The following is a 26311-nucleotide window of genomic DNA, read 5'->3' as shown; positions in this document are numbered from 1 at the left end:
AGTGAAACATCATTTGGGATTTGAAGGACAATCATATCTTCATATAAATGAGCTTGGTACAACTCCTAGGGGCTGAGGGGTGGGGCCCCAAAAGGGCAAATTTTCTTAATTTAGCTTTAAAAATCCTACTCCTTGTTCATCCTTGGATGGATTTCATCTATATTTGGTGTGAAACATCAATTGGGGAAGGACATCATATTTTATATAAATGAGCTTTGGTCGACTCATAGGGGCTGAGGGGTGGGGCCACAAATGGGAAATTTTCTTAATTTTAGATTTTAAAATCCTACTCCTTCCTCATCCTGGATGGATTTCATCTATATTTGTTGTGAAACATCATTGGGCAGGACAATCATATTTTATATAAATGAGCTTTGTCCGACTCCTAGGGGCTGAGGGGTGGGGCCCCAAAAGGGCAAATTTTCTTAATTTTAGCTTTAAAATCCTACTCCTTCCTCATCCTTGGATGGATTTCATCCATATTTAGTGTGAAACATCATTGGGGATGGACAATCATATATTTATATAAATGAGCCTGTTCCGACCCCTAGGGGCTGAGGGGTGGGGGCCCCAAAAGGGCAAATTTTCTTAATTTTAGCTTTAAAATCCTACTCCTTGTTCATCCTTGGATGGATTTCATCTATATTTGGTGTGAAACATCATTGGGGAAGGACAATCATATATTTATATAAATTGAGCTTGTCCGACTCCTAGGGGCTGAGGGGTGGGGCCCCAAAAGGGCAAATTTTCTTAATTTTAGATTTAAAATCCTACTCCTTCTTCATCCTTGGATGGATTTCATCTATATTTGTTGTGAAACATCATTGGGGAAGGACAATCATATTTTGTATAAATGAGCTTTGTCCGACTCCTAGGGGCTGAGGGGTGGGGCCCCAAAAGGGCAAATTTTCTTAATTTTAGCTTTAAAATCCTACTCCTTCCTCATCCTTGGATGGATTTCATCCATATTTAGTGTGAAACATCATTTGGGATGGGCAATCATATATTATATAAATGAGCCTGGTCCGACCCCTAGGGGCTGAGGGGTGGGGCCCCAAAAGGGCAAATTTTCTTAATTTTAGTTTTAAAATCCTACTCCTCCTTCATCCTTGGTTGGATTTCATCCATATTTGGTTTGAAACATCATTATGGATGGACAATCATATATTATATAAATGAGCATGGTCCGACCCCTAGGGGCTGAGGGGTAGGGCCTTAAAAGGGCAAATTTTCTTAATTTTAGCTTTAAAATCCTACTCCTCCTTCATCCTTGGATGAATTTCATCCATATTTGGTGTGAAACATCATTGGGGAAGGACAATCATATTTTATATAAATGAGCCTGGTTCGACCCCTAGGGGCTGAGGGGTGGGGCCCCAAAAGGGCAAATTTTCTTAATTTTAGCTTTAAAATCCTACTCCTTCCTCATCCTTGGATGGATTTCATCTATATTTGGTGTGAAACATCATTGGGGAAGGACAATCATATCTTATATAAATGAGCTTGGTCCAACTCCTAGGGGCTGAGGGGTGGGGCCCCAAAAGGGCAAATTTTCTTAATTTTAGCTTTAAAATCCTACTCCTTGTTCATCCTTGGATGGATTTCATCTATATTTGGTGTGAAACATCATTGGGGAAGGACAATCATATTTTATATAAATGAGCTTGGTCCGACTCCTAGGGGCTGAGGGGTGGGGCCCCAAATGGGCAAATTTTCTTAATTTTAGATTTTAAATCCTACTCCTTCCTCATCCTTGGATGGATTTCATCTATATTTGTTGTGAAACATCATTGGGGAAGGACAATCATATTTTATATAAATGAGCTTTGTCCGACTCCTAGGGGCTGAGGGGTGGGGCCCCAAAAGGGCAAATTTTCTTAATTTTAGCTTTAAAATCCTACTCCTTCCTCATCCTTGGATGGATTTCATCCATATTTAGTGTGAAACATCATTTGGGATGGGCAATCATATATTATATAAATGAGCCTGGTCCGACCCCTAGGGGCTGAGGGGTGGGGCCCCAAAAGTGCAAATTTTCTTAATTTTAGTTTTAAAATCCTACTCCTCCTTCATCCTTGGATGGATTTCATCCATATTTGGTTTGAAACATCATTATGGATGGACAATCATATATTATATAAATGAGCATGGTCCGACCCCTAGGGGCTGAGGGGTAGGGCCTTAAAAGGGCAAATTTTCTTAATTTTAGCTTTAAAATCCTACTCCTCCTTCATCCTTGGATGAATTTCATCCATATTTGGTGTGAAACATCATTGGGGAAGGACAATCATATCTTATATAAATGAGTCTGGTTTGACCCCTAGGGGCTGAGGGGTGGGGCCCCAAAAGGACAAATTTTCTTAATTTTAGCTGGCCCAATTCCTGTTTTCAGGTTTCGGTCTCCGATCTCAATGATTTTATAGGGGTTTAATTGATGCCGAACAACATACAACATTTTCGTAAAGATTTTTGGTATTCCAAGATGGCCGCTGGCCCACTTCCTGTTTTAAGGTTTCAACCTCCGATCTCAATGAAAATTGGTCTATAGGGGTTTTAATTGATGCCGAACAACATGAAAACATTTTCATAAAGATTTTGGTATTCCAAGATGGCCACTGGCCCACTTCCTGTTTTCAGGTTTCAGTCTCCGATCTCAATGAAAATTGGTCTATAGGGGTTTTAATTGATTCAGAAGGGGGAACTTTAGGTGAGGACAATCATATTTTATAAAGGACCGAGCTTAGACCCATGGGGATAGTACGGCGGAGGTCCAAAATGGGAGCTTTGCTGAAATTTGGCTTTAAAATCTGACGACTCCTTATATTAATCCTTGAATTCGTTACAACCATATATGGATGAAGGGCTACCAAGTTTGTTCAACAAATGACATTTACCTATTTCAGAAACTTACATATTCAACTAAGGAGTTCCTTGTATTGTTTATATTAATTGTTAACCTCTAATAGATACTGTGACTTTGTTGTTTTATGTCATGAGTCAGATGACCGTTAAGGCCCATGGGCCTCTTGTTTATGTTACACAACAATGTGTCGATGGTGTGAAGCCGGTGTATTCAGATCGAGTAGGGTTGCATAATGTTATGACGACACAATTATCATTTCTAAATGCAGGTAGCTTTAAATCGAAAAACTACCATGTTTAGAACGCTTTATAATCATTAAAATACATCGTAAAACTCATCTCAGTCATTCTAAATCGTAATTTTTTTCCCGGGGAGACCCCCGGACCCCATAACACCAAATTCTCGCGCCTTTGGGCGCTCGCAAATTCATTGAAATGCATCGTAAAACTCATCTAAGCCATTCTAAATCGAAATTTTTTTCTGTGGGTGATCCCCGGACCCCCCAAACTCCAAAATCTCGCGCTTTTCAGGCGCTTGCAAATTCATCAAAACTCATTTAAGCTATTCTAAATCATAATATTTTTCCCGGGGGAGGCCTTGGCCCCCCCAAACACCAAAATCTCGCGCTTTCGGGCACTCGCAAAATCATCAAAATACATTGTAAAACTCATTTCAGCCATTCTAAATTACAATATTTTTCCCCGGGGGTCACCTTCAGACCCCTAAAACACCAAAATTTCAATTTTCAAATGCTAATTTGGCCAATTTGCGTATTCTTTAATTTCCTTTTAGGGGGGGGGGGTGTTACAAAATATTGGGGACCTTTGCCCCCCCCATTACGTTTCATCTTCCTACGCCACTGATTGGTACAATGGAAAATGATTCAAAAATAAAAAATCATAAAATAACAAATATTTTGCTATTTTCCAGAAAGTACTGAAGGTTTCTTACTTATGTAGCTTCCTTTTCTTGAGCTCTAGATGTGCCAGTTGCATGTTGTGACCAATCAGTAAACAGGATGTCCATTACAGGACTATCTTTGATTCCCCCAGGACTTCTTCGACTATTTGTTTTTACAGGCGTTGTATGATAAAGGTGTGATACCGGGCGGTGATATGACTGCTGAAGCTGCTCTAACCAAGCTCTCCTACGTTTCTCAGTAAATCCAACTGGACAATAGAAACTAAGGCTAAGGTAAGCAACAGGGTTTGAACACAACATCGATGGTGCTTCCTTTTAATGTTTGACATGACTCAATCAAATGTGTAACAATATTAGGTTCATCCTCGATACTCCAGGAGTAACTATATAATATATATTCACCTCTGGATAATCTCATAGTAAAACTGGAGGTCACAGACGACACATGTAATTTGATCATTTAATGTACTTCGAAGGAATTGGATAACGGTACCCTATGGTTGACTGTGTTGTTTTGAAGTTGGGAGTCGCTCTCCAAAGGAAGTCAATGCAGGCCTGTGACTGGTCAGTTATTTTCTTCTAAACTGCCGCCAGTTTTACTGTGAGATAGTCCAGGTGTGGATATAATAGCAGTGATAATACCCCTGGAGTATAAAGGATGTATTAGGCTTATGTATAACACATGGAGGTGTTTTGTATATTTTTTTTTATGAAAATCCAGATACAGAAGCCATTAGCTTGAATTTTTATTTAATCTTTATTTCAGATGATGAAGAGAAATCTCCGAGGAGAAGTACGGTCCATACACATTGAGGATATTTCCTTGTTGGACTTTGAACTCATTGACTGTGTAGCTAAGGCTCTCAGTATTAGCACGAAGGAAGAAAATTTGAAATTACGCGACGCTCTGTATCCTAACCTCATGTGTGCTGCTGCAAAGAGCAATGACATCGAAGCACTGAAGAGACTACGATCCACCGTATGTATATAAGTCTCTCACAACAGCAGGTCGAAGTATTAACCTGAGATGTAAACTAATGATTGGCAAATCTAATTACATGGGAAAGGACTTATATGGTTTGGGCGCTTTTTGTCCCCAAATCCATCAATTTTCAAACTTGTTAATTAGTAATTTAATTATCAAATAGTCACTACATCTTTGATAAAATAGATATGATACTTATGTATCATTGTAGCTGTTATTGCTATGGTAACTATCCTAAGTATGCAAAAATTATCAGTGAAAATGTGCAAATTTAGTCAGTTTTTAGGTCATCTGACCCGAAGGGTCAGGATGACCTATTGTCATCATGCACTGTGTGCCGTGCGCCGTGCGTAAACTTTTCATTCAAACAACTTCTTCTCAATAACCGGAAGGCCAAGGGTACTCATATTTGGCCTGTAGGTTGCTGGGATGGAGGGCTACCAAGTTTGTTCAAATGAATGACCTTGACCTTTATTCAAGGTCACAGGGGTCAATAAGGCGAAAATCTTTAAACGACTTCTTCTCGAGAACCAGGGTACTGATATTTGGCCTGTAGGATGCTGGGATGAAGGGCTACCAAGTTTGTTCAAATAAATGACCTTAACCTTCATTCAAGGTCACAGGGGTCAAATAGGCTAAAATCCTTTAAACAACTTCTTGTGAATAACTAAGAGGCCTAGAGACCTGATATTAGGCCTCTGGCATGCTGGGATGAAAAGCTACCAAGTTGTTCAAATAAATGACCTTGATCTTCATTTCAAGGGTTCAAATAAAAAATCTTTACCTCTTCTCAAAACCAGATCTGATCATTTGGCAAGGCTGGATCACCAAGAAATGGACCTTGAATTCAATCAGGAGGGTCCAATAGTCTAATCTTTAAACGACTTCTTCTCAAGAACCAGAAGGCCCAGGGTAATGATATTGGGCCTGTGACATGCTGGAATGAAGGGCTACCAAGTTTGTTCAAATGAATGATCTTGACCTGCATTCAAGGTCACGAGGGTCAAATAGTCTAAAATCCTTTAAACGACTTCTTCTCAAGAACCAGAAGGCCCAGGGTACTGATATTGGGCCCGTAGGATGCTGGGATGAAAGGCTACCAAGTTTGTTCAAATAAATGACACTGACCTTCATTCAAGGTCACAGGGGTCAAATAGGCTGTAACCATTTAAACAACATCTTTTGAATAATGAAGAGGTTTAGAGACCTGATATTGGGCCTGTGGCATGCTGGGATGAAGGGCTACCAAGTTTGTTCCTATGAATGACCTTGATCTTCATTCAAGGTCAAGGGGGTCAAATAGGCTAAAATCTTTAAATGACTTCTCTAGAACCAGAAGGCCCAGGGTACTGATATTTGGCCCGTAGCATGCTGGGATGAAGGGCTACCAAGTTTGTTCAAATGAATGACCTTGATCTTCATTCAAGGTCATGAGGGTCAAATAGGCTAAATTCTTTGAATTACTTCTTCTCAAGAACTAAATGGCCGAGGATACTCATATTGGGCCTACAGCATGCTGGGATGAAGGGCTACCAAGTTTGTTCGAATGAAGGACCTTGACCTTCATATAAGGTCACAGGGGTCAAATAGGCTAAAATCCTTTAAACAACTTCTTGTGAATAACTAAGAGGCCTAGAGGCCTGAAATTGGGCCTTTGACATGCTTTGATGAAGGGCTATCAAATTTGTTCAAATGAATGGCCTTGATCTTCATTCAAGGTCATGGGGGTCAAAAAGGCTAAAATCTTTAAACAACTTCTTTTCAAGACCGAGAAGGCACATGGTACTGATATTGGGCCTGTAGCATGCTGGGATGAAGGGCTACCAAGTTTGTTCAAATGAATGACCTTGACCTTCATTCAAGGTCACAGGGGTCAAATAGGCTAAAATCCTTTAAACAACTTCTTGTGAATAACTAAGAGGCCTAGAGGCCTGAAATTGGGCCTTTGACATGCTTTGATGAAGGGCTATCAAATTTGTTCAAATGAATGGCCTTGATCTTCATTCAAGGTCATGGGGGTCAAAAAGGCTAAAATCTTTAAATGACCTCTTCTAAAGAACTAGAAGGCCAAGGGTACTGATATTGGGCATGTAGCATGCTTGGATAAAGGGCTATCAAGTTTATTCAAATGAATGACCTTGATCTTCATTTAAGGTCACGGGCAGCAAATAGACTTAAATATTTAAATGACTTCTTCTCAATAACCAGAAGGCCCAGGGTACTGATATTGAGCATGTAGCATGCTGGGATGAAGGGCTACCAAGTTTGTTCAAATGAATTACCTTGACCTTCAATCAAGGTCACAGAGGTCAAATAGGCTAAAATTTTTAAACAACTATGTTGTATTGTACTAATAGTCAGATGACCGTTAAGGCCAATGGGCCTCTTGTTCATCTAGATACCATAAAGCTCATCTTTGAACAGACTTTATATTTCTTCTGAAGATGTGTCTGAAGTATCTACATATTAAATGTTAAGTTTGTTCAAGATTGCGCTTTATTGTTTCAAAGACAAAAACTGTAAAATAAAATAGGCAAAAAATTACAAAATTTTCAAATTCATTTAATTTATGCATATTTCGGATGGTTACCATGGCAACTTAAAGGTGCAATATTATCAAACTTTTATTACAATTAAATCAGTGATGTACTGAATAGTTCAAATGCAATAATTCAATTATTTCTTAATAGTTAGTTTAAAAAAATGATGGGTTTGGGGCCAAAAAGAACCCAAATCTTACATACAGTAGTCCTTTGTAACTTTGGAAGCAGGGCCGAGAAAAAAGGAATATGTACTACTTACAGTTCAATGGAAATTTATATGAAAAATTGATGGAAGTTTTAATTGCAATAGTAACAGAAAATAGAATTGTCAGATGGTGAGCTTATGTAACTATGATCCATCGTTCTTCTGTTCTATACCATCCATCTATCTGTAAACAAAATAGAATTGTCAGATGGTGAGCTTATGTAACTATGATCCATCATTCTTCTGTTCTATACCATCCATCTATCTGTAAACAAAATAAAATTGTCAGATGGTGAGCTTATGTAACTATGATCCATCATTCTTCTGTTCTATACCATCCATCTATCTGTAAACAAAATAAAATTGTCAGATGGTGAGCTTATGAAATTGTTTTGTAACTATGATCCATCGTTCTTCTGTTCTATACCATCCATCTATCTGTAAACAATTCTTGTTATTGATATTTCTCAGAAGGTGTTCTCAAATTTTGTATGTTTGCATTTCGGAACGATCAGATAACATGATGGCCAACCTGCAGACATCTGTGATTTTGACAGTTGAAGTTTGTTATCGCTATTGATCAGAAAGTACTGAAGGGATCCTTTCTTTACTATCAATGTGGCTTAAAGTTGTAACTCTAAAATTGATAACGATATATTGGTTTATGTCATCGGTAGTTTAAAAACATAGAAGGAAACAAAACAATTCAGGGTTCAATCATTAGATCCTTATCATAAGATATCTAGGTAACCTGTTGTAATTAATAGAGCCTACTATGCTGTGATTTATTTATTTTTTATCAGGGTGGCAATTTGTCAGCTGGAAATCAAGATGGCCGAACAGCACTCCATGTAGCTGCTCGTGAAGGACATCTGCCTGTGGTGCAGTACCTCCTTCATCATGGGGCGACAATACATACCAAGGACCAGCACGAACACACACCTCTAAATGACGCCATCATCAGTAAACACCATCAGATCATTACGCTGCTGGTTCGTACGGGTGCCCATCTTACCATGCATCCTATACGCATTGCCATGGAGCTCTGCAGGTAACAATAGTGCTTTATAACGTACATACGGAAAAGGAGAGAAAAAGATTCCTAATTCAATGGGAATAATTAACATACCACGTGATACGCGATAATGTTTGTACGAGACTAGTATCTCCAGTACTGATGGAACATAAATATTTGTAATCTTCCCGTTGAAATGACATGAGCACGGGATATCATCTTTTGACATCATTCCATCACCAATAGAAACAATAGTCCCGCACAAATGTTATCGGGTATCACATGGTGCATATAGATTATTCCCATTAACTGATATATAAATTGGAAAGGTTGTAGTCGCTTGGATCTCTTGTTGGTGTTGAATTTCAATGAACTATAATAATTCAATGTGTGTAACTTATGTGGACAAGGATTGAAAAAAAGATTTTGTTAGATGACAGTATTTCTCTTGTAGTTATATCCCCTCACCAAAATGGAAAAAAACATCAACCCCATGATAATTAATATTACAGTTTTAAATTCCATTACAATTATCAACAATTAAACCTATTCTGAATGTTTTCAACAGCAATCATACATTTGTTTGTATGTCTTTTGTCAAATGGAAATTATATTCTTCACCATATAAGATAGGCAAGATGAATTTGTACCTCATTGTACTTTTTCAGTGAGTTTATTGATTTATCGGCTTTGAAATCAAGTGATTATAGCATCTGACAATTTAGCACTAGACACACCCCCCCCCCCTCAACTCAAATGATGATCTTTAGCCCAATACTCGGGTTTGTTCTGATTCTGTGTAAGACTGAATCAGTGTCCAGGACACTTACGTATTTGAGAAAATGGAATGAGACCAAATTCAAGGTTATTGAATTTGAAGCCTCAAACGAAGAAAAATGACAATCAATGATGTTTTAATTTTAGTGACAAGGGCATTTTTAGGTCATCTGACCCAAAGGGTCCCGACAAAGTGTTGTTATTTTTCGGGTCGTCCGAAATTCAAGATGGCCGCCACAGCCGCCATCTTGAAAACACATTTTGAACTTCTTCTCAAGTTCTACCGGTGCAGTTTGGCTGAAACTTGCATTAAATGATCCTGACATGGTCCCAACAAAGTGTTGTTATTTTTCGGGTCGATCGGTAATCTAAGATGGCCGCCAAAGCCGCCATCTTGAAAACACATTTTGAACTTCTTCTCAAGTTCTACCAGTGCGATTTAGCTGAAACTTGCATGAAATGATCCTGACATGGTCCTGACAAAGTGTTGTTATTTTCGCGTCGATCCGAAATCCAAGATGGCAGCCAAAGCCGCCATGTTGAAAACACATTTTGAACTTCTTCTCAAGTTCTACCGGTGCGATTTGGCTGAAACTTGCATGAAATGATCCTGACATGGTCCCGACAAAGTGTTGTTATTTTTCGGGTCGATCTGAAATCCATGATGGCCGCCACAGCCGCCATCTTTAAAACACATTTTGAACTTCTTCTCAAGTTCTACCGGTTGGATTTGGCTGAAACTTGTATGAAATGATCCTGACATGGTCCTGACAAAGTGTTGTTATTTTTCGGGTCGATCCGAAATCCAAGATGGCCGCCACAGCCGCCATCTTGAAAACACATTTTGAACTTCTTCTCAAGTTCTACCGGTGCGATTTGGCTGAAACTTGCATGAAATGATCCTGACATGGTCCTGACAAAGTGTTGTCATTTTTCGCGTCATTTCAAAATCCAAGATGGCCGCCAAAGCCGCCATCTATAAAACACATTTTGAACTTCTTCTCAAGTTCTACCGTTTCGATTTGGCTGAAACTTGCATGAAATGATCCTGACATGGTCCCGACAAAGTGTTGTTATTTTTCGGGTCGATCCGAAATCCAAGATGGCCGCCAAAGCCGCCATCTTGAAAACACATTTTGAACTTCTTCTCAAGTTCTACCGGTGCAGTTTGGCTGAAACTTGCATGAAATGATCCTGACATGGTCCCGACAAAGTGTTGTTATTTTTCGGGTCGATCGGTAATCTAAGATGGCCGCCAAAGCCGCCATCTTTAAAACACATTTTGAACTTCTTCTCAAGTTCTACCAGTGCGATTTAGCTGAAACTTGCATGAAATGATCCTGACATGGTCCTGACAAAGTGTTGTTATTTTTCGGGTCGATCCGAAATCCAAGATGGCCGCCAAAGCCGCCATCTTGAAAACACATTTTGAACTTCTTCTCAAGTTCTACCGTTTCGATTTGGCTGAAACTTGCATGAAATGATCCTGACATGGTCCCGACAAAGTGTTGCTATTTTTCGCGTCGATCTGAAATCCATGATGGCCGCCACAGCCGCCATCTTGAAAACACATTTTGAACTTCTTCTCAAGTTCTACCATTTCGATTTGGCTGAAACTTGCATGAAATGATCCTGACATGGTCCCGACAAAGTGTTGTTATTTTTCGGGTCGATCCGAAATCCAAGATGGCCGCCAAAGCCGCCATCTTGAAAACACATTTTGAACTTCTTCTCAAGTTCTACCAGTTCGATTTGGCTGAAACTTGCATGAAATGATCCTGACATGGTCCCGACAAAGTGTTGTTATTTTTCGGGTCGATCCGAAATCCAAGATGGCCGCCAAAGCCGCCATCTTTAAAACACATTTTGAACTTCTTCTCAAGTTCTACCGTTTCGATTTGGCTGAAACTTGCATGAAATGATCCTGACATGGTCCCGACAAAGTGTTGTTATTTTTCGGGTCGATCCGAAATCCAAGATGGCCGCTACAGCCGCCATCTTGAAAAACACATTTTGAACTTCTTCTCAAGTTCTACCGGTTCGATTTGGCTGAAACTTGCATGAAATGATCCTGACATGGTCCCGACAAAGTGTTGTTATTTTTCGGGTCGATCCAAATCCAAGATGGCCGCCAAAGCCGCCATCTTAAAACACATTTTGAACTTCTTCTCAAGTTCTACCCGTTTCGATTTGGCTGAAACTTGCATGAAATGATCCTGACATGGTCCCGACAAAGTGTTGTTATTTTTCGGGTCGATCCGAAATCCAAGATGGCCGCCAAAGCCGCCATCTTGAAAACACATTTTGAACTTCTTCTCAAGTTCTACCGTGCATTTGGCTGAAAACTTGCATGAAATGATCCTGACATGGTCCCGACAAAGTGTTGTTATTTTTCGGGTCGATCGGTAATCCAAGATGGCCGCCAAAGCCGCCATCTTTAAAACACATTTTGAACTTCTTCTCAAGTTCTACCAGTGCGATTTGGCTGAAACTTGCATGAAATGATCCTGACATGGTCCTGACAAAGTGTTGTTATTTTTCGGGTCGATCCGAAATCCAAGATGGCCGCCAAAGCCGCCATCTTGAAAACACATTTTGAACTTCTTCTCAAGTTCTACCGTTTCGATTTGGCTGAAACTTGCATGAAATGATCCTGACATGGTCCCGACAAAGTGTTGTTATTTTTCGGGTCGATCCGAAATCCAAGATGGCCGCCACAGCCGCCATCTTGAAAACACATTTTGAACTTCTTCTCAAGTTCTACCGTTTCGATTTGGCTGAAACTTGCATGAAATGATCCTGACATGGTCCTGACAAAGTGTTGTCATTTTTCGCGTCATTTCAAAATCCAAGATGGCCGCCAAAGCCGCCATCTATAAAACACATTTTGAACTTCTTCTCAAGTTCTACCGTTTCGATTTGGCTGAAACTTGCATGAAATGATCCTGACATGGTCCCGACAAAGTGTTGTTATTTTTCGGGTCGATCCGAAATCCAAGATGGCCGCCAAAGCCGCCATCTTGAAAACACATTTTGAACTTCTTCTCAAGTTCTACCGTTTCGATTTGGCTGAAACTTGCATGAAATGATCCTGACATGGTCCCGACAAAGTGTTGTTATTTTTCGGGTCGATCGGTAATCTAAGATGGCCGCCAAAGCCGCCATCTTTAAAACACATTTTGAACTTCTTCTCAAGTTCTACCAGTGCGATTTAGCTGAAACTTGCATGAAATGATCCTGACATGGTCCTGACAAAGTGTTGTTATTTTTCGGGTCGATCCGAAATCCAAGATGGCCGCCAAAGCCGCCATCTTTAAAACACATTTTGAACTTCTTCTCAAGTTCTACCGGTTCGATTTGGCTGAAACTTGCATGAAATGATCCTGACATGGTCCCGACAAAGTGTTGTTATTTTTCGGTCGATCCGAAATCCAAGATGGCCGCCAAAGCCGCCATCTTGAAAACACACTTTTGAACTTCTTCTCAAGTTCTACCGGTTCGATTTGGCTGAAACTTGCATGAAATGATCCTGACATGGTCCCGACAAAGTGTTGTCATTTTTCGCGTCATTTCAAAATCCAAGATGGCCGCCAAAGCCGCCATCTTTAAAACACATTTTGAACTTCTTCTCAAGTTCTACCGTTTCGATTTGGCTGAAACTTGCATGAAATGATCCTGACATGGTCCCGACAAAGTGTTGTTATTTTTCGGGTCGATCCGAAATCCAAGATGGCCGCCAAAGCCGCCATCTTGAAAACACATTTTGAACTTCTTCTCAAGTTCTACCAGTTCGATTTGGCTGAAACTTGCATGAAATGATCCTGACATGGTCCCGACAAAGTGTTGTTATTTTTCGGGTCGATCCGAAATCCAAGATGGCCGCCAAAGCCGCCATCTTTAAAACACATTTTGAACTTCTTCTCAAGTTCTACCGTTCGATTTGGCTGAAACTTGCATGAAATGATCCTGACATGGTCCCGACAAAGTGTTGTTATTTTTCGGGTCGATCCGAAATCCAAGATGGCTGCCAAAGCCGCCATCTTGAAAACACATTTTGAACTTCTTCTCAAGTTCTACCGGTTCGATTTGGCTGAAACTTGCATGAAATGATCCTGACATGGTCCCGACAAAGTGTTGTTATTTTTCGGGTCGATCCGAAATCCAAGATGGCCGCCAAAGCCGCCATCTTGAAAACACATTTTGAACTTCTTCTCAAGTTCTACCAGTTCGATTTGGCTGAAACTTGCATGAAATGATCCTGACATGGTCCCGACAAAGTGTTGTTATTTTTCGGGTCGATCCGAAATCCAAGATGGCCGCCAAAGCCGCCATCTTGAAAACACATTTTGAACTTCTTCTCAAGTTCTACCGGTTCGATTTGGCTGAAACTTGCATGAAATGATCCTGACATGGTCCCGACAAAGTGTTGTTATTTTTCGGTCGATCCGAAATCCAAGATGGCCGCCAAAGCCGCCATCTTGAAAACACATTTTGAACTTCTTCTCAAGTTCTACCGTTTCGGATTTGGCTGAAACTTGCATGAAATGATCCTGACATGGTCCCGACAAAGTGTTGTTATTTTTCGGGTCGATCCGAAATCCAAGATGGCCGCCAAAGCCGCCATCTTGAAAACACATTTTGAACTTCTTCTCAAGTTCTACCTGTTCGATTTGGCTGAAACTTGCATGAAATGATCCTGACATGGTCCCGACAAAGTGTTGTTATTTTTCGGGTCGATCCGAAATCCAAGATGGCCGCCAAAGCCGCCATCTTGAAAACACATTTTTGAACTTCTTCTCAAGTTCTACCGTTGCGATTTGGCTGAAACTTGCATGAAATGATCCTGACATGGTCCCGACAAAGTGTTGTTATTTTTCGGGTCGATCCGAAATCCAAGATGGCCGCCAAAGCCGCCATCTTTAAAACACATTTTGAACTTCTTCTCAAGTTCTACCGTGTTCGATTTGGCTGAAACTTGCATGAAATGATCCTGACATGGTCCTGACAAAGTGTTGTTATTTTTCGGGTCGATCCGAAATCCAAGATGGCCGCCAAAGCCGCCATCTTGAAAACACATTTTGAACTTCTTCTCAAGTTCTACCGTTCGATTTGGCTGAAACTTGCATGAAATGATCCTGACATGGTCCCGACAAAGTGTTGTTATTTTTTCGGTCGATCCGAAATCCAAGATGGCCGCCAAAGCCGCCATCTTGAAAACACATTTTGAACTTCTTCTCAAGTTCTACCGTTTCGATTTGGCTGAAACTTGCATGAAATGATCCTGACATGGTCCCGACAAAGTGTTGTTATTTTTCGGGTCGATCCGAAATCCAAGATGGCCGCCAAAGCCGCCATCTTGAAAACACATTTTGAACTTCTTCTCAAGTTCTACCGTTTCGATTTGGCTGAAACTTGCATGAAATGATCCTGACATGGTCCCGACAAAGTGTTGTTATTTTTCGGGTCGATCCGAAATCCAAGATGGCCGCCAAAGCCGCCATCTTTGAAAACACATTTTGAACTTCTTCTCAAGTTCTACCGTTTCGATTTGGCTGAAACTTGCATGAAATGATCCTGACATGGTCCCGACAAAGTGTTGTTATTTTTCGGTCGATCCGAAATCCAAGATGGCCGCCAAAGCCGCCATCTTGAAAACACATTTTGAACTTCTTCTCAAGTTCTACAGTTTCTATTTGGCTGAAACTTGCATGAAATGATCCTGACATGGTCCTGACAAAGTGTTGTTATTTTTCTGTTCGATCCGAAATCCAAGATGGCTGCCAAAGCCGCCATCTTTAAAACACATTTTGAACTTCTTCTCAAGTTCTACCAGTTGGATTTGGCTGAAACTTGTATGAAATGATCCTGACATGGTCCTGACAAAGTGTTGTTATTTTTCGGGTCGATCCGAAATCCAAGATGGCGGCCATATTGAAAACACATTTTGAACTTCTTCTCAAGTTCTACCTGTGCGATTTGGCTGAAACTTGCATGAAATAATGCCTGACATGATCCCGACAAAGTGTTGTTATTTTTGGGTCGATCCGATATCCAAGATGGCGGCCATCTTGAAAACACATTTTGAACTTTTTCTTAGTTCTACCGGTGCGATTTGGCTGAAACTTGCATGAAATAATCCTGACATGGTCCCGACAAAGTGTTGTTCCATCTCTAGCTGATCCCAAATCGAAGATGGCTACCATGACACTATATCTAATTAATTTCCTACATGTTAAGGCCCTTTGGCCTCTTGTTATCCCCCGCCCAACGAAGTTGGCGGGGGATATACAAATGGGTTCTGTCCGTCCGTCCGTCCGTCCGTCCGTCCGTCCGTCCGTCCGTACGAATGGTTTCCGGAGCATAACTCTAAAACCAGAAGAGATTTTTCCACGAAACTTCATACACACATTGGTCTTATGGTCTAGTAGTGCCTTTTGCTATTTTAAGGTTTTCACTTTTTGTACTTTTTCCTGTAACCATGGAAACATTGCTGAAAATATCATATTTTTTGTACCAGGTTCGTTTCCGGAGCATGACTCTAAAACCAGAAGAGATTTTTCCACGAAACTTCATAGACACATTGGTCTTATGGTCTAGTAGTGCCTTTTGCTATTTTAAGGTTTTCACTTTCTGTACTTTTTCCTGTAACCATGGAAACATTGCTGAAAATGGCAGATTTTTGTGTAAGAATCGTTTCCGGAGCACAACTCTAAAACCAGCTGATATATTTCCATGAAACTTCATAGACACATTGTTCTTATGGTCTAGTAGTGCCTTTTGCTATTTTTAGGTTTTCATTTTTTGTAATTTTTCCGTAACCATGGAACATTGCTGAAAATATCATTTTTAGCTCACCTGGCCCGAAGGGCCGGTGAGCTTATGTCTTGGCGCGGCGTCCTTCGTCCATCGTCCGTCGTCCGTCGTCCGTCCGTCGTCCGTCCGTCAACATTTCCTTTAAATCGCTACTAGTCATAGAGTTCTGCATGGATTGTAACCAAATTTGGCCACAAACATCCTTGGGGGAAGGGGAACAGAACTTGTATAAAGTTTGGCTCTGACCCCCCGGGGGCAGGAGGGTCAGGGCCCAATAGGGGAAATAGAGGTAAATCCTATAAATCGCTACTTGTCCTAGAGTTCTGCATGGATTGTAACCAAATTTGGCCACAAACATCCTTGGGGGTAGGGGAAAAGAACTTGTATAAAGTTAGGCTCTGACCCCCTGGGGGCATGAGGGGCGGGCCCAATAGGGGAAATAGAGGTAAATCCTATAAATCGCTACTTGTCCTAGAGTTCTGCATGGATTGTAACCAAATTTGGCCACAAACATCCTTGGGGGAAGGGGAACAGAACTTGTATAAAGTTTGGCTCTGACCCCCCGGGGGCAGGAGGGGCGGGGGCCCAATAGGGGAAATAGAGGTAAATCCTATAAATCGCTACTTGTCCTAGAGTTCTACATGGATTGTAACCAAATTTGGCCACAAATCATCCTTTGGGGAAGGGGAACAGAACTTGTATAAAGTTTGGCTCTGACCCCCCCCCCCCCCCCCCCCCCCCCGGGGGCAGGAGGGGCAGGGCCCAATAGGGGAAATAGAGGTAAATCCTATAAATCGCTACTTGTCCTAGAGTTCTGCATGGATTGTAACCAAATTTGGCCACAAACATCCTTGGGGGTAGGGAAAAGAACTTGTATAAAGTTAGGCTCTGACCCCCTGGGGGCATGAGGGGCGGGGCCCAATAGGGGAAATAGAGGTAAATCCTATAAATCGCTACTTGTCCTAGAGTTCTGCATGGTTTGTAACCAAATTTGGCCACAAACATCCTTGGGGGAAGGGAAACAGAACTTGTATAAAGTTTGGCTCTGACCCCCCGGGGGCAGGTGGGGCGGGGGCCCAATAGGGGAAATAGAGGTAAATCCTATAAACCGCTACTTGTCCTAGAGTTCTGCATGGATTGTGACCAAAATTTGGCCACAAACATCTTTGGGAGAAGGGGAACAGAACTTGCATAAAGTTTGGCTCTGACCCCCCGAGGGCAGGAGGGGCGGGGCCCAATAGGGGAAATAGAGGTAAATCCTATAAATCGCTACTTGTCCTAGAGTTCTGCATGGATTGTAACCAAATTTGGCCACAAACATCCTTGGGGGAAGGAGAACAGAACTTGTATAAAGTTTGGCTCTGACCCCCTGGGGGCAGGAGGGGCGGGGCCCAATAGGGGAAATAGAGGTAAATCCTATAAATCGCTACTTGTCCTAGAGTTCTGCATGGATTGTAACCAAATTTGGCCACAAACATCCTTGGGGGAAGGGGAACAGAACTTGTATAAAGTTTGGCTCTGACCCCCTGGGGGCAGGAGGGGCGGGGCCCAATAGGGGAAATAGAGGTAAATCCTATAAATCGCTACTTGTCCTAGAGTTCTGCATGGATTGTAACCAAATTTGGCCACAAACATCCTTGGGGGAAGGGGAACAGAACTTGTATAAAGTTAGGCTCTGACCCCCGGGGGCAGGAGGGGCGGGGCCCAATAGGGGAAATAGAGGTAAATCCTATAAATCGCTACTTGTCCTAGAGTTCTGCATGGATTGTAATCAAATTTGGCCACAAACATCCTTGGGGGAAGGGGAACAGAACTTGTATAAAGTTTGGCTCTGACCCCTGGGGGCAGGAGGGGCGGGGCCCAATAGGGGAAATAGAGGTAAATCCTATAAATCGCTACTCGTCCTAGAGTTCTGCATGGATTGTGACCAAATTTGGCCACAAACATCCTTGGGGGAAGGGGAACAGAACTTCTATAAATGTTGGCTCTGACCCCCCGGGGGGCAGGGGGGTGGAGCCCAATAGGGGAAATAGAGGTAAATCCTATAAATCGCTACTTGTCCTAGAGTTCTGCATGGATTGTGACCAAATTTGGCCACAAACATCCATGGGGGAAGGGGAACAGAACTTCTATAAATGTTGGCTCTGACCCCCCGGGGGTAGGATGGGTAGGGCCCAGTAGGTGAATTAGAGGTAAATATTCGAATTCCTTCAGAAAAGAAACAATGAACCTGTATTTAGAACATTACTTGGCATTACAAACCAGGTGAGCGATACAGGCCCTCTGGGCCTCTTGTTTTGTACCTGGTTCGTTTCCGCAGCATAACTGGAAAACCGGTTGAGATGTATGCATGGAACTCCATAGACACATTAGTCTTATGGTCTAGTAGTGCCTTTTGCTATTTTTAGGTTTTCACTTTTTGTGCTTTTTTCTGTATCCATAGAAACATTGCTGAAAATATCATATTTTTGTACCAGGTTCATTTCCGGAGCATAACTCTAAAACCAGCAGAGATATTTCCATGAAACTTCATAGACACATTCTTTTTATGGTCTAGTAGTACCTTTTGCTATTTTTAGGTTTTCATTTTTTGCACTTTTCCGTTACCATGGAAACATTGCTGAAAATATCATGGTAAATGATAAATGTTACTTTGCAAAACTCCACCCATCTTTGTGTATATAGTCTAATATAAATGTCAAGGCTGTATGCCTGATTCAACAATTGCAGCTCCGCTCTACTTGAATTATACTCCATCATTCTTTAGCTCAACTTCCTTTTTCCTGGGTTTTTTTCATACACATAAGTCTCCACAATCAAACTTACTTCAGCTTTGATATCTCCATTGGCGGGGGATCTGAATGACTATGTCCTTGTTTGAAATAAAATTTGTTAAAAGAAATTGAAAATGATCCTGACATGGTCCTGACAAAGTGACACCATATGAAATTAATTTTACTGTTGCCAAGGTAGTCAGATGACCGTTAAGGCCCTTTGGGCCTCTTGTTTGAGGTTGATGATTTTTTTAAAGATTTTTTCTCGCAGTAGGACCAGTTTATTGTTATCAGGAATACAAAAATGATAATACGTTTGGATATTTTATTTTTCAATTGTGTTTACAAACATTACAAATTGTTTGTTTGTCAGTGCGGCTGCCCGAGACGAAGTGAGCACTCTACAGGCCTGGAGGGCTGCAGGAGCGGACCTCAACGTGTCGGACTACGACAAAAGGACACCATTACACGTGGTAAATCATTGTTGTGTACCATAATGTATACTGCGCCAGTAATTAATTAGGCTGAAGTACAGTAAAACACCTATAACTCGAACAGCAGGGGACCAGATCAATAATTCGAGAAATACAGGGTATTCGACTCATCCGAGGTTGGTCATGATCGATTGTTGACAGTCAAAATGTCCGGTCTCCCTATGACAAACAATGCATTGCAATGACATTTTAATGACAGTAATTTCAGCATTTTGGATGTTTTATGAAAGTATTTTTGATAGCAATATCAAGTTGAAAAAAATATGTATTACATAAAATGAGGGTTTGAAAATACTGACGAAATGTAAACAATCGTCAAACGTGGTACAATATACCGTATTGTTTAAAACAGACAATGTGTACAATTTTGATGATTTAATTATCAAAAATCATTTAACACCATTACAAAATATATACACACTATAAAGTTATTAAACAGCATTGTTACGAACAAACAACGATACCTATGTCTACCTTGTAAAAGCGTTAGGTTACATGTGTTCATAAGGAAAGTTACAAAAATACAATATGCGGAAAAAGATACGAAACGCACCGATAAAAACGAACATGGGTCAATGTGATTTTTAGCTCACCTGGCCCAAAGGGCCGGTGAGCTTATGTCATGGCGCGGCGTCCGTCGTCCGTCCATCCGTCCGTCCGTCAACATTTCCTTTAAATCGCTACTAGTCATAGAGTTCTGCATGGAATGTAACCAAATTTGGCCACAAGCATCCTTGGGGGAGGGGGAACAGAACTTGTATAAATTTTGGCTCTGACCCTCCGGGGACAGGAGGTGGGGGCCCAATAGGGGAAATAGAGGTAAATCCTTAAAATCGCTTCTAGTCATAGAGTTCTGCACGTATTGTAACCAAATTTGGCCACAGACATCCTTGCGGGAAGGGAAACAGAACTTGTATAAATTTTGGCTCTGATCCCCTGGGGGCAGGAGGGGCGGGGCCCAATAGGGGAAATAGAGGTAAATCCTTTAAATCGCTATTAGTCATAGAGTTCTGCACGTATTGTAACCAAATTTGGCCACAAACACCCTGGGTGGAAGGGGAACAGAACTTGTATAAATTTTTGCCCTGGCACCCTGGGGGCAGGAGAGGTGGGGCCCGATAAAGGAAATAGAGGTAAATCCTTTAAATCGCTACTAGTCATAGAGTTGTGCATGGATTGTAACCAAATTTGGCCACAAGCATCCTTGGGGGAGGGGGAACAGAACTTGTATAAATTTTGGCTCTGACCCCCCGGAGGCAGGACGGGCAGGGCCGAATAGGGGAAATAGAGGTAAATCCTTTAAATCGCTTCTAGTCATAGAGTTCTGCACGTATTGTAACCAAATTTGGCCTGACATCCTTGCGGGAAGGGAAACAGAACTTGTATAAATTTTGGCTCTGATCCCCTGGGGGCAGGAGGGGCGGGGCCCAATAGGGGAAATAGAGGTAAATCCTTTAAATCGCTACTAGTCATAGAGTTCTGCACGTATTTTAACCAAATTTGGCCACAAACACCCTTGGTGGAAGGGGAACAGAACTTGTATAAATTTTTGCTCTGACACCCTGGGGGCAGGAGAGGTGGGGCCCAATAGAGGAAATAGAGGTAAATCCTTTAAATCGCTACTAGTCATAGAGTTCTGCATGGAATGTAACCAAATTTGGCCACAAACATCCATGGGGAAAGGGGAACAGAACTTGTATAAATTTTGGCTCTGGCCCCCCGGGGGCAGGACGGGTGGGGCCCAATAGGGGAAATAGAGGTAAATCCTATAAATCGCTACTTGTCCTAGAGTTTTGCTTGGATTGTGACCAAATTTGGCCATAAACATCCTTTGGGGAAGGAGAACAGAACTTTGGCTCTGACCCCCTGGGGGCAGGAGGGGTGGGGCCCAATAGGGGAAATAGAAGTAAATCCTTTAAATTCCTTCAAAAAAGAAACAATGAACCTGTATTCAGAACATTACTTGGCATTACAAACCAGGTGAGCGATACAGGCCCTCTGGGTCTCTTGTTACTTAGCTTTATCAAATTTTGGTATCGTTTATGTCTTTTGAAAAAAAAAACCCACAGAAATTTAAAAGAAATTTTTTTTCTATTAACACGAATCAACATCTTCCGTATATTCGTATTTAAGTGAAGATTATTAAGAGAGAGACATCGATTATTTGATGCCTTTTCTGAAATATTCAAATTAAGTTTGCATCAAACAACGACTGGCGATCGTGTAGGAAGGTAATGCTGACACCTTTAATCCCTTAATTACCAAAAGGCTTGATACGACACCTGTATAATTACAGGTCGTGAGTTATTATCCGTGATGGTCGATGCAGTCAGGTGTGACACAGGTAAAAATTATCAAGGGTCGAACACCTGTTCGACGAATGCATGGGTAGATGCTATGTATTTGCTGAAAAGGGGATATATTTCTGTTCGAGATATACGGGGTATTCGACGAATAGCTGTTCGAGCTATCCAGGGTTTTGTTACATAGATTATATAGGGAAACGGTCGGGACCGTACGACCCGTTCGCGAATAGGGGGTATTCGAGGAATCCATGTTCGAGTTAGAGGGGTTTTACTGTATATAAAAAGTGTGTTTATGTTAGGTTAAACAGGACAAATACGCAAAAGTAAACCAGCTTATTTTTGTGTGTGAATAAAATTCACATTTTTCATGGGGATTAAGATTTTGTGAAAACTAATCATCACAAAAAGTTTCAACTACAAGTACAATAGAGTTTTTTTTAATTCAGAAATTAAGTCATTGTCAATAAAATTTTGCAAATGTATTGAAAACATTAATAAATAGCCATTTTTAGCCCACCATCATCACAACAATGCAGTAGAGCTAGGGTTAAAATGCCCACTATCTTTCCGAGACAAATGACAAAAGTTTCTTAAAAAACAAAAGAAAACGTCCATGACCTAAGATGAGCAACACTGAACACCGTGGAACCTAATATGTTAAAAGTGAAGATTAATTTCGCTTTTTTACTGTCAGGTACTGTGATAGTCAATTAATGCGCAGTAATAAGGATAATGAGGGGAAACATAAGATGTCTCGTGATATGAAGATTAACGTTTGATTTATTGTAATTTAAATTGTTTTAGAAGACATCTAGGCTGTTCCAGTTAAAGTAGTTTCAATGAATGGTCACCAGTATTACATACTATAAGACTCTTTCATATGTGGATATGAAGGATAGGGATATTCTACCCAAGGGTCACAAAATGTAGTAAAACCCGAGGCTTGAATATCCCTATCCTTCATATCCACTTATGAAAGAGTATTTTTCTTTCATACCTCGACGTTTCATTGCAATGTTACAACTATAATATCCTGCCATTTCGAAATAAATTCGAAGAAATCCACAGCTGAAAGTCAATTTTCTATACATGAAAAATTACTTGACATTTTCAAAAAAAATTCTGTTGTTTGCATCTTTATAGTAAAACCAGTCAAGTTTGTGAAAAAAATGTTAAAATTTTACCGAGGAAATAGAAATTTTGTTGACTCTGTGACATCACAAGGCTTTATTGCATGGGTAGTCATGCAATACAGCCTCAGGAGGCAGGAGTATATTGCCCTAGACCAGCCAGTACTACACCCGTAGATATGAAAGAAAATACATTCATGTATTTTAGCCACAGTTTTAGCTGATAAGAACTATGTAGTATTAAAGGGAGGTAATTATGATATTGATTGGATTTGGTTTGGTTGCAGGCAGTGAGTACCAAGAAGCTGAATTCTGTTCGCTACTTACTGGAAAATGGTGCGAAGTGGGACACAAAAGACATTTTTGAAAACACAGCAGAAATGCAGGCCTCAAAACCAGGATACGAGGAAATTCTACAACTTATAGAACAAAAGATTCGCGAGGGACAGTCAGGAAATTCTAGTTCTTAGGTGTGAGAGAGAAAGAGAGAGCCATCATCCCAGCATTTGTGTGATATTTCAGGTCTTAGAAGTCCAAAACTTCATATGGGACATACTATGTAGATGTTCTATCATGATATTTGTACTCATCCATGATACTCGAGGGGTTAAATCACTGTCATTGTATCCACCCTTGGACTATGTCACAGTAAAACTGAAGGCGCATTGTGAGACAACTTGTGCATAAGATGAGACAGGGTAGTTTAGTCCTGTGATGCACATCATAAGACGGGTTTTGAAGTCAGGAGTCGTTCATTTGTTATCTTTAAAAGAAGTATCTGTGATTGGTCAGTCTTTTTTCTCCTGAAATGTCTTCAGTTTATCTATGACACAGTCAACATCACAAGTTGGATAGATCAGGGACATAATCACCACATCACAGACTTCAACATCAAACTCATCAGTGAATGTTAAACAAAAATATTAATGCATGTTGAATTTTCTCTACATGTTTTAAGTGCAAATTTGAACAAATATAACAATACTACTGTGTTTCACAGTGGTAGATATAGTCATGTTTATATACTATTCCAGAGCAATCATGCTTTACACATTATCAATAGCATGTCATTTTTGTGGATAAACAATTTCACAATTTTCATTTAAAGCCATTTCAACAAAAGGAAATTTTGCTAACAAATTCAGATAACAAAATCTAGCTATTTATTTCGGAGATCGGTCTTTTGTGTATCAGAAATATATCATCCATGACCAAAAAAAAAACCAGAATGGCTTGCTAATATGTAATATTATATAGCTTTATGGTTACTTGGGCTGCTAATCATATCATATTGAGCAATATTTGATAAGGTGCATGCTCTGACAATGGTTTCAAGCTGCCAAAATTTATTTCCACAATCTCAGGGAAATTAGTAAAAGATGCTCCACTGCTGACGAACAGTATTTTTTAGGTCATCTGAACCGAAGGGTCAGGATGACCTATAGTCGTCATGTTTTGTCTGTCGTCGTCCGCCGTGTGCCGTCCGCCGTGCGTTAACTTTTAACATTTTGAACTTCTTCTCAAGTTCTACCAGTGCGATTTGGCTGAAACTTACATGAAATGATCCTGACAAGGTCCCGACAAAGTGTTGTTATTTTTCGGGTCGATCCGAAATCCAAGATGGCAGCCACAGCCGCCATCTTGAAAACACATTTTGAACTTCTTCTCAAGTTCTACCAGTGCGATTTGGCTGAAACTTGCATGAAATGATCCTGACATGGTTCCAACAAAGTGTTGTTATTTTTCGGGTCGATCCGAAATCCAAGATGGCCGCCACAGCCGCCATCTTGAAAACACATTTTGAACTTCTTCTCAAGTTCTACCTATGCGATTTGGCTGAAACTTGCATGAAATGATCCTGACATGGTCCCGACAAAGTGTTGTTATTTTTCGGGTCGATCCGAAATCCAAGATGACCACCACAGCCGCCATCTTGAAAACACATTTTGAACTTCTTCTCAAGTTCTACCTATGCGATTTGGCTGAAACTTGCATGAAATGATCCTGACATGGTCCCGACAAAGTGTTGTTATTTTTCGGGTCGATCCAAAATCCAAGATGGCCGCCACAGCCGCCATCGTGAAATCACATTTTGAACTTCTTCTCAATTTCTACTGGTGCGATTTGGCTGAAACTTGCATGAAATGATCCTGACATGGTCCCGACAAAGTGTTGTTATTTTTCGGGTCGATCCGAAATCCAAGATGGCCGCCACAGCCACCATCTTGAAAACACATTTTGAACTTCTTCTCAAGTTCTACCTATGTGATTTGGCTGCAACTTCATCTGCATGAGATGATCCTGACATGGTTCGACAAAGTGTTGTTACATCTCTGGTTGATCCCAAATAGAAGAAGGCTACCATGACACTATATCTGATTAATTTCTTACATTTTAAGGCCCTTGGGCCTCTTGTTTGAAATAAAATTTGTTGAAGGAAATGGAAAATGATCCTGACATGGTCCTGACAAAGTGACACCATATGAAATTAATTTTACTATTGCCAAGGTAGTCAGATGACCGTTTAGGCCCTTTGGGCCTCTTGTTCTCTATCAAAAACAGGAGCAAAAGAATTGGTATTTTTCTTCAGTTACAAAAGTTACTTACTTTACATCATTACCATTATTGAAAAGTTTGAGCTTCTTATTTTACTTCAAGATAAAAATATTAAAGATAATAAATTGCATCCTGAAAAAACTTGATGGCACTATTCCCTATATATGTGGAATTAAATACTGATTGTGCACACACTAAAAGCAAAATATATGATTTAATATGCATTTTTGTGTTAATTAGACACATATAAACACAATTATACTTCAGTTATTGTTCAAATTATGAGTATCGTTTATGCTCTGTTGGCGGTGGAGCATCTTTAAAGATAAAAAATATTGGTAATTTACTTTAAACTTTAATTCATTCTTGCCTTTTTTTAGCAATATAATTACAGTTTTTAGATCATCTGACCCGAAGGGTCAGGATGACCTATTGTTATTCTATATATTTGTTAAAGCTAGAGCACAGTATCGGTATACCGAGTATTATTAATTCAATATGTTTTGTTGTATTAGCCTACACATTTGTATATTGTTAGATGATCCCAGCTTACAAACATATGTTAAACAAGTATGGCCCTCTATGATCCCAGCTTACAAACATATGTTAAACAAGTATGGCCCTCTATGGAGGAATACATCTATCGGTAGATTAATATTGTCTCCCTGGAAAGAGTTATATTCTCGAGGGAGACAATTCTAGATGTATCCCGACACATCGTGACATAAGTATTTTATTATACTGAACAAATAAAATAATTATGTCCCTTTGTGTCGGGATACTTCTAGAATTATCTCCATGGAAAGAGTTATTGCTGGAAAGAGATAACTTGGGCTCTGCCATCGAGAAAACAACACTTTCCAGTGAGAAAATTCTACCAGGTGCATGTATATGTTTCCCTCCTCATAGGGCCATAATTGTATATAAGT

At 40.5% G+C, this 26311-nt stretch overlaps 1 pseudogene; it reads left to right on the top strand.

Annotated features, from left to right (window-relative positions):
- LOC138317245 (L-asparaginase-like) overlaps positions 1 to 25961 on the top strand; it is a 34458-nt pseudogene extending 8497 nt beyond the window's left edge.
- Positions 25962 to 26311: the final 350 nt, after the last annotated feature.

The sequence above is a fragment of the Argopecten irradians genome, chromosome 3 (genome assembly GCF_041381155.1).
Source record: "Argopecten irradians isolate NY chromosome 3, Ai_NY, whole genome shotgun sequence".
Classification (NCBI taxonomy): Eukaryota; Metazoa; Mollusca; class Bivalvia; order Pectinida; family Pectinidae; genus Argopecten; species Argopecten irradians.
Note: the sequence above shows the minus strand (reverse complement) of the source record. Positions and strands in the feature narration are given on the sequence as shown.